This window comes from Pongo pygmaeus, chromosome 1 (genome assembly GCF_028885625.2).
Source record: "Pongo pygmaeus isolate AG05252 chromosome 1, NHGRI_mPonPyg2-v2.0_pri, whole genome shotgun sequence".
Classification (NCBI taxonomy): Eukaryota; Metazoa; Chordata; class Mammalia; order Primates; family Hominidae; genus Pongo; species Pongo pygmaeus.
The window spans coordinates 98698588-98707893 of NC_072373.2; the positions used below are offsets into that span (position 1 = coordinate 98698588).

Below are 9306 nucleotides of genomic sequence, written 5' to 3' on the forward strand. Positions count from 1 at the left end.
CACATTTGGAACAGCAGATAGAATTAGCATTATTTGTTGATTGAGATTGCAGTAATCCATACTCATTCTCCAAGATCTGTCTGGTTTTAGCAGTTGCCAGACTAGTGAATTAAATGGCAATATGATGGGCACCACCACCTCTGCATTCTTGAGGTCTTCAAGCGGGGCACTAATGGAGTAACTTTTATGTATTATATTGGTCTGGAATGGTGGAGGCGGTTCCAGACACTTCATGTTGGCCTTCCTCACTATGATATTTCCTACCTCACAAACCAAAAAACCAACCTGGTGGTTCTGCCAACTGTCAAATATGCCTATTCCAACTGTCCATTAAGGACTCATGAAATAACCACTAGGTGAGTCTGTAAACCTGGTAGACCTACTGAGAGTCAGACCTGGAGCTGGAATACAATTATTACCTACCCTCCACACCCTGCAACTCTAACAGAGGTCCATAATGGAGCTTCCGATTCTAGGGTGTCTATGTCAATGGACTCTATCCAACAGTGCTTTAAATGTTTGCATAGTCCTCCTTCTCTCCTGTGTGTTATGAAAATAAAAGGTCATAAGTCCCTGTGGGTTAGGATTGGGAAAATTAATACCTTATATACTTGTCATGGTGTCTCAGGGTCCTTTCTGCTAGAGACGTAGCCTGTTTAATAAGTTGTTTCCAGCTGAAAAATTGGCCCAAGAAGACTTCCACTTCTCCCAAGAAGGAAGTACAGCTACAGAAATTGCCTTCCCACTATACAACTATGAAACCAGATAAAATTATGAAAGAAATATTTATAGACAATGGAAAGCCAGTAGTGCAGAATTGTAACTGAGAAAAGGGAAACAAGGTGAGCCACATCATTGCCTCAGCTTACTGCCTAGAGGCAGTTTCCTGCACTGCAGAGAGGGGAGCCCCAATAGAGCCAGCCGTCTCATTGAGTGGAGAAAACAGAGATTAGAGGTGGTGGAGAATGCGTTGGCTAGAAATCAAGAGGAAAGGCTGGGCATTGTGGCTCACGTCTGTAATCCCAGCACTTTGGGAGGCCGAGGCAGGCAGATCACCTGAGGTCGAGAGTTCGAGACTGGCCTGACCAACATGGAGAAACCCTGTCTCTACTAAAAATACAAAATTAGCTGGGTATGGTGGCGCATGCCTGTAATCCCAGCTACTTGGGAGGTGGAGGCAGGAGAATTGCTTGAACCCGGGAGGCAGAGGTTGCGGTCACCCGAGATTGAGCCATTGCACTCCAGCCTGGGCAACAAGAGCGAAACTCCATCTCAAAAAAAAAAAAAGAAAAGAAAAAGAAAAAGGAAAGGAAAGGAAAAAAGGGAAAACACTGGAGACAAAGGAATGACACAGAGCACTTTGGAGATCTGCCAAGAGGTCCCAGACCTCAAAACTTTGGCTGAATACTGATATGTACATTAATGAGGCAAAATTCCACAAGGCAGGGGGTTAAAAACAACAACAACAACAACAACAGAAAATGAAAGGCCAAACAATTCTCAGAACTTACACAGGATTGGGAATATTTTGTTTGTGTTCCTGACAGCCCAGATGAATAGATCCTATAATACATGGGGCATCATATAGAGACTTTAAAAGGACTCAGTAGTGGACACTAGAATAAAGGCTACTCTGGAGCCACCATGCAAAGCTTGAAAACAAGCACTGATGATCGAACTGATACCAAGCATGCCAGAACCAAGTCCAACACTCATTAGAGAAATGCAACAAAACTTATCACTGAACAAAATACAATTCCCAAGGTTTGACATTCAATTTAATATTATTGTACTGGATGTGGTGGTATGTACCTGTAGTCCCAGCTACTCAGGAGGCTGAGGCAGGAGGATCACTTGAGGCCAGGAGTTTGAGGCTGTAATACACTATGATCACACCCAAGAAGAGCCACTGCACTTTAGCCTGGGCAACACAGTAAGACCCCGTCTCTTAAAAAAATGATTATAAAAAGAGATAGGAAAACATCACCCAGAACCAAAAGAAACAGTCCCAGAAATGTCAGAATTGGTGGAATTAGTAGACAGGACATTAAAAGAGATATAAATATGCGTTTTTTGTTTTTTTTTTGAGATGGAGTTTCGCTCTTGTTGCCCAGGGTGGAGTGCAATGGCATGATCTCAGCTCACTGCAACCTCCACCTCCCTGGTTCAAGTGATTCTCCTGCCTTAGTCTCCCCAGTGGCTGGGATTACAGGCACCCACCACCATGACCGGCTAATTTTTTTTAGTAGAGATGGGGTTTCACCATATTGTCCAGGCTGGTCTCAAACTCCTGACATCAGTTGATCCTCCCACCTCGGCCTCCCAAAGTGCTGGGATTACAGGTGTGAGCTACCACACCTGGCCTGCATGTTCTTAAGAATGAAATAAAGGAAATGAAAGTGGACCCTTATTTCATACCATATATAAATATCAACTCAAAATGGGGAAAAGACTTATATGTAAGACCGGAAACAGTAAAACTACCAGAAGAAAACAAAGGGGGAAGCTCCATGACATTGGTCTGAAAAATGATTTTTTAGATATGAGCCCAAAAGCACAGGCAACAAAATCAAAAGTAGACAAACAGAATTGCATCAAAATAAAAAGCCTCTGCACAGCAAAGCAAAAAATCAACAGAGTAAAGAGACAACCTACCCAGTGGGAGAAAATATCTATAAACCGTAATCTGACAAGGGGTTAATATCCAAAATATATAAGGAACTCTAACAACTCAACATCAAGAAAGCAAACGACCTGATTTTAAAAATGGGCAAAGGGCCAGGTGCAGTGGCTCATGCCAGTAATCCCAGCACTTTGGGAGGCCGAGGCAGGCGGATCACTTGAAGTCAGCAGTTTGAGACCAGCCTGGCCAACATGGTGAAACCCCGTCTCTACTAAAAATACAAAAATTAGCCAGGCGTGGTGGTGTGTGCCTGTAATCCCAGCTACTGGGGAGGCTGAGGCAGGAGAATCGCTTGAAACCGGGAGGCAGAGGTTGCAGTGAGCTGAGATCGTGCCATTGCACTCCAGCCTGGGCAACAAGAGCAAAACTCCATCTCTAAAAAAAAAAAGAGAGAAAATAGATTTTATGTGCTCTTACCACACACAAAAAATGATAAGTACATGAGGTAATACATGTGTTAATTAGCTAGGTTTAGCCATTCCACAATGTATACATATATCAAAACATCCTGTTGTATCCTATAAATATATGCAAGTTATTTGTCAATTAAAAAAAATAAAAACAGACCAAGTCAGGAGAAAAAGTTCAAAAAAGGAGTTTGTACTATTAACTTCACCAAGGCGTCAGAGGAGACATAGTATTTTAGTTCTGAACTTAAAAATATGTGAAACTAGGGGTTATAGAAATAAATATTTAGCCATTTTCCTAGTTGTCTTTTTGTAAAGGTTAACAGTTTCATACTGAATTAAATTTAAAATGAACATATTTAATCTGTTTGTTAAATAATGTAAAGAAAAACCAAAATATAATGAGGAGAGAAATGGAAGGTATTTTTAAAAGACCAAAATGGAACTTCTTGAGACAAAAAATATAATATCTGAAATGGAAAATACACTGGATGGAACTTCTGCCTCTGGGAGGATGGGGTAATGTACTTTGAACACTCCTAGAACAACCATAAACCCTGGAAATTATTTATTAAACGTAAGAAGACTTTGAAAGGTGGAGAAAAGAAAGCAGACTGGATAGAAACCTCAAGACCCAAGAAACACCACAGTGGTGAGTTCTCCAAGTTTTCTTTTTGCTTCATTTATTCCACACTTGGAGCTGAAGAAACCAGCAACCAGGAAATGTCAATGGGCACAGACCAAAAAGAAAAAGAAAAGCTCCAACAAAAGCCTGTTTCTGCTAGCCAAAGGCAAGGGGCAGTCTGCAAGACAGGAACTTTTAGCCATGCTACAGGGTGCCTAGATTAAACTTTATTCTGGGTGGTCTGTGAGGTGTTTCTGGATGAGATTAGCTTTTGAATCCATGGACTCAGTAAAGCAGATCACTCTCCCCAGTGTTGAGTGGACATCATCCAATCTGTTGAGGGCCTGAATAGAACAGAAAGGCAAAGGGAGGACAAATGTCCCTGTTTTGCTTCCTACCTGCCTACTTGAGCTGGGATATCAATCTTCTCTTGCTCTTGGACTGGAATTTACACCACTGGCTCCCTTGGTTCTCAGGCTTTCAGACTCAGACTGGCATTACAGCATGGACTTTCCTGGGGCTCCAGTTTGCAGATGGCAGATCATGGGGTTTCTCAGTCTCCATAATCACATGAGCCAATTTATACATATATTCCATTGGTTCTATTTCTCTGGAGAACTCTATTACTGTGGCCCTACCCCAACCCATGCCAAAACTAAGTGGGAAACCTAGACTTCCACTCTCTCAAGGTTGTAACAGGCCACCCCAATACCCTTACTAGAGTGGTGTCACACAAGGCCAAGTAGGGAACTGGGACTTTTGTCCCAGCCAGCCAGTAATGAGCCCTCCTCTCTGTGTGCATGGTAGCAATAAAGACCGTGGTGTCAGTGGGGAACCTGGACATCCATCTGGCAGAAATGGGGTACCCCTCTGCTTTCCTGCTCGGTTGGTATCAGAGGAGGCCTAGTAGAGAGTCAGGACTTTAACCATCACCCAGAGGTAATGAGGCCACCTCTACCACAGTATCAGTAGACACCATGTGGGGCTGGAACAAGCAGCCCTATCCAGCAGTAAGGAGGAGAACTGTCCTGCTTGAGTGTCAACAGAGGTACAGTGGGAAGTCTGAACTTCTACCTTCACCTGGCAGCAATGAAATGACACCCCCTCTCATGCCAAAGCAGTGACAGACAAAGTTAGTTAAAATAAAAGTTTTAAATTAAGATCCAAAGTCTTATAACATAATACAAAAATGTCCAGATCTCAAACTGAATGAAAAAAGACAATAGAGGTCAACACTGAGATGGCAGCTATATTAGAATATCTGACAAAGATTTTAAAGCAGCTATGATAGAAATGCTTCAATAAGCAGTTATGAACACACTTGAAAAAAGTGAAAAAATATACAACTTCAGCAAAGAAATAGAAGGTATAAAGAAGAACCAAATAGAAATTTTAAAACTAGAAAATGCTATAACCGAATAGAAAAGCTCAGTGGATAGGCTCAATGGCAGAATAAAGAGAACAAAGGGAAGAATCAGCATATCATAAGGTAGAACAATAGAAACTACTCAATCTGAACAACAGAGAAAATAGAGTGAGAAAATGAATAGAGCCCCAGGGACCTGAGAGAGGGTAACAAGAGATCTAACATTCCTGTCACTGGAGTCCCAGAAGAAGAAACAAAAGAAGGCAGGGCTGAAAAAGCACACCAAGAAATAATGACTGAGAACTTCCCAAGTTTGTCAAGAGACATAAACACAGTGATTCATAAACATAGTGATTCAAAAAGATGAGAAAGGCCGGATACAGTGGTTCACGCCTGTAATCTCAGCTCTTTGGGAGACAGAGGAAGGCAGACTGCTGGAGGCCAGGAGTTCAAGACCAGACCGGGAAATATGGTAAAACCCCAACTCTAAAAAAAACCAAACCAAAAAAAAAAAAAACAAAAAAACACACACACAAAATATTAGCCAGGTATGGTGGCATGCACCTGTAGTCCCAGCTGTGAGAGGATCACTCAAGCCCAGGAGGTCAAGGCTGCAGTGAGCTGTAATCACACCACTGCACTCCAGCCTGGGCAACAGAGTGAGTCTCTGTCTCAAAAAAGAAAAAAAAGAAAAAAAAAGAAAAAATGCTGAGAAAACCTCAACCAAGATAAACTCAAATAATCTGTGCCAAGACACATTGAAATTAAACTTCTGAAATCAGACAAAGAAAAAAAACTCTTGAAAATGTCACTATAAGGAAACAAACAATTCAGTGACAATGGATTTCTCATCAGAAATCATGGAGGCCAGAAGGAATTGGTACAATATTTTTCAAGGGCTGAAGGAAAATAGCAGTCAACTCAGAATTCTATACCCAGAAAGAAATAGAATTCTATACACAGAAAGAAAAATCCTCTAGGAAGGAAGAGGAAACTAAGACATTATCAGAAGTTTTCTTAGGAAAGCGAAAAGAGTTTGTCACCAGTAGACCTACTCTAAAAGTGGCTAAAGGAGATTCTCTAAATGGAAAGGAAACAATGAAAAAAGAAATCTTGGAACATTAGGAAGAAAAGACACAGTTAGCAAAAAATATCGGAAAATCAATAGACGTTTCTTCTATTGAATTTTCTAAACTATGTTTGACAGTTGAAGCAAAAATAACAACACTTTCTGATTTTATTCTAAAGGTATGTAGAGGGAATGTTTTTAGAAATTATAAATTAGAGAGGGAAAAGGGACAAAGAGAGGGTTTCCATACTTCACTCATACTGGTAAAATAATGACAACAGTAGGCTATAATAAGTTATGTATATATATAATACCTGGAACAACCAATAAGAAAGCTATACAAATATACTCAAAAACACTGTAGAAAGTGCTCACTTCAGCAGTACCTATATTAAAATTGGAATGATACAGAGATTAGCATGGCCTTTGTGTAAGGATAACATGCAAATTTGTGAAGCACTCCATATATTTTTTAAATGCCATAGATAAATCAAAATATAATTCTAAAAAATGTTCAAGTAATCTTTAGGAGGTAGGGAAAAGAAAACAAAGAAACAAAAATCAGAAAAAAACAAACCAAAACAAAAAATGGCAGACTTAAGCCCTAACATACCAATAACTATATAAAGATTAGTAGAATGAATTAAAAAGCATGACCCAAACTATGTACTCTCTACAGGAAACTTACTTTAAATATAATGATATGGGCAGGCTGAAAGTAAAAGGATGGGGAAAGTTATATCACGCAGACATTAACCAAATTAGCTGGGCTTGGTGGCAGGCACCTGTAGCCCAAGCTACTCAGGAGGCTGAGGCAGGAGAATCACTTAAACCTTAGAGGCGGAGATTGCAGTGACCAGAGATTGTGCCACTGGACTCCACTCTGGGTGACAGAGCGAGACCCTGTCAAAAAAAAAAAAAAAAAAAAGCCACAAGTGGTGGCTCACACCTGTAATCCCAGCACTTTGGGAGGCCAATGCGGGCAGATCACTTGAGGTTAGGAGTTCAAGACCAGCCTGGCCAACATGGTGAAACCTCATCTCCACTAAAAAATACAAAAATTAGCCAGACATGGTGGTGGGCGCCTGTAATCCCAGCTACTCAGGAGATCGAAGCACAAGAATCGCTTGAACCCGGGAGGTGGAGGTTGCAGTGAGCCGAGATGGTACCACTGCACTCCAGCCTGGGTGATGGAGTGAGACTCTGTCTCAAAAAAAGACAAACATTAACCAAAGGAAAGCAAAAGTGGCTATACTAATAACAGGTAAAGTAAACTTCAAAGCAAAGAAAATTGTCAGAGACAAAAAGGAGCATAATATAATGATAAAGAGGGTCAATCCATCAATAAGACATAACGATCCTGAATGCATATGCACCAAACAAAGGAGCTGAAAAATGTGTGAGGCAAAAACTAATGGAACTCAAAACAGACATAGACAAATCCACAATTATATTTGGAGACATCAACACCCCTCTATCAACAATGGATAGAACAACTAGACAGAAAATCAGCAGGTATACGGAAGAACTCAACAATATCATTAAACCAACAAGACCTAATTGACATTATATAGAACACTACACCCAGCAGAGTACACATTATTTAATGCTCTCACAGATCATATACCAAGGTGGACCATATCCTAGACCATGTAACAAATCTCAACAAATTAAAAAGGATTACACTATACAATATGTTCCCTGACAACTATGGAATCAAATTAATAATAGAAAGATAGGAGGGGCTGGGAGCAGTGGCTCACGCCTGTAATCCCAGGACTTCAGGAGGCCAAGGTGGGCAAATCACCTGAGGCCAGGAGTTCAAGACCAGCCTGGCCAACATGGTGAAACCCCATCTCTAATAAAATACAAAAATTAGCCAGGTGTGGTGGTGGCCACCTGTAATCCCAGCTACTCAGGAGGCTGAGGCAGGAATTGCTTGAACCCGGGAGGCGGAGGTTGCAGTGAGCCAAGATCACGCCATTGCACTCCAGCCTAGGTGACAAGAGTGAGTAAAACTCCGTCTCAAAAATAAAGAAGATAGGAGGAAAATTTTCAAATACTTCTAAGTCAAACAACACACTTTGTAAAAACCCATAGGTCAAAGAGGGAGTTTCAAGGACATTTTTTAAAAATACCTTGAATGCCCTGAGTGCAAAGGCACAAGCCTGAAGTCTCAGCTTCTCAGGTGGCTGAGGCAAGAGGATTGCATAAACCCAGGAATTCTACTGGATGATTTAAGAAAAAAAAAAGAGTTTTGAAATACATTGAACTGAATAAAAATGAAAACACAACATATCAAAATTTCTGTCACACAGCTAAAGCAGTGCTGAGGGAAAAACATGGCATTAAATGTATACATTAGGAAAATTGAAAAGTCCAACATCAATAATCTAAATTCTCACCTCAAGAACTTAGAAAAAGAAGAGCAAACTAAACCCAAAGCAAGCATGAGCAAGGAATGATGAAGATACCAAAAAGAACAGGAAATCAATGAGATTTATTTTTTTTTTAATCAATGAACAAAATCAATAAAACAAATAACTGTTTCTTTGGAAAAAAATTATTAAAATTTGCAGGCCACTAGCAAAACTGATGAAAAACAAAAAGATACAAATTACCAATATCAGGAATGAAACAACGTATCACTATAAACATCAAAAGGATAAAGGAACACCGTGGATCTATACAAGTAAATTGACAACTTAGACAAAATGGACCAAATCAAAAAACACAAATACCACAATGAACACAATATAAAATATATAATTTAAATAGCTCTGTAACTATTAAGGAAATTAAATTCATAATTTAAAACTTCTCCCACTCCCTAGGAAAGGAAATCTCCAGGCCCAGATAGTTTCACTAGAGAATTCTACCAAATGTCTAAAGAAGAATTAACACCAATTCTACATAATAGAAATAGAAGAGGAAAGAACACTTCTCACTTCATTTTATGAAGCCAGTATTACCCTGAGGGGGAAAAAGACAAAACAGTATAAAATAAGTACAAACCAACATCTCTCATGAGTATAGATGCAAAAAGCATTAACAAAGTATCAGTAAATAGATCTCAGTAATGTATAAAAAGCATTACACACCGTACCCATCTCATTCCAAAGATGCAAGGCTGGTTCAATACTCAAAAATCAATCA

The 9306-nt window shown here is 40.0% G+C and overlaps 1 non-coding gene across 1 annotated transcript; it reads left to right on the plus strand.

The window, feature by feature from the left end:
* The first annotated feature begins 6517 nt into the window (after positions 1-6517).
* LOC129023245 (U6 spliceosomal RNA) lies at positions 6518-6621 on the plus strand. Its single transcript, XR_008496732.2, has one exon. It is a non-coding gene; the product is annotated as a U6 spliceosomal RNA (small nuclear RNA).
* The last annotated feature ends 2685 nt before the right edge of the window (positions 6622-9306 follow it).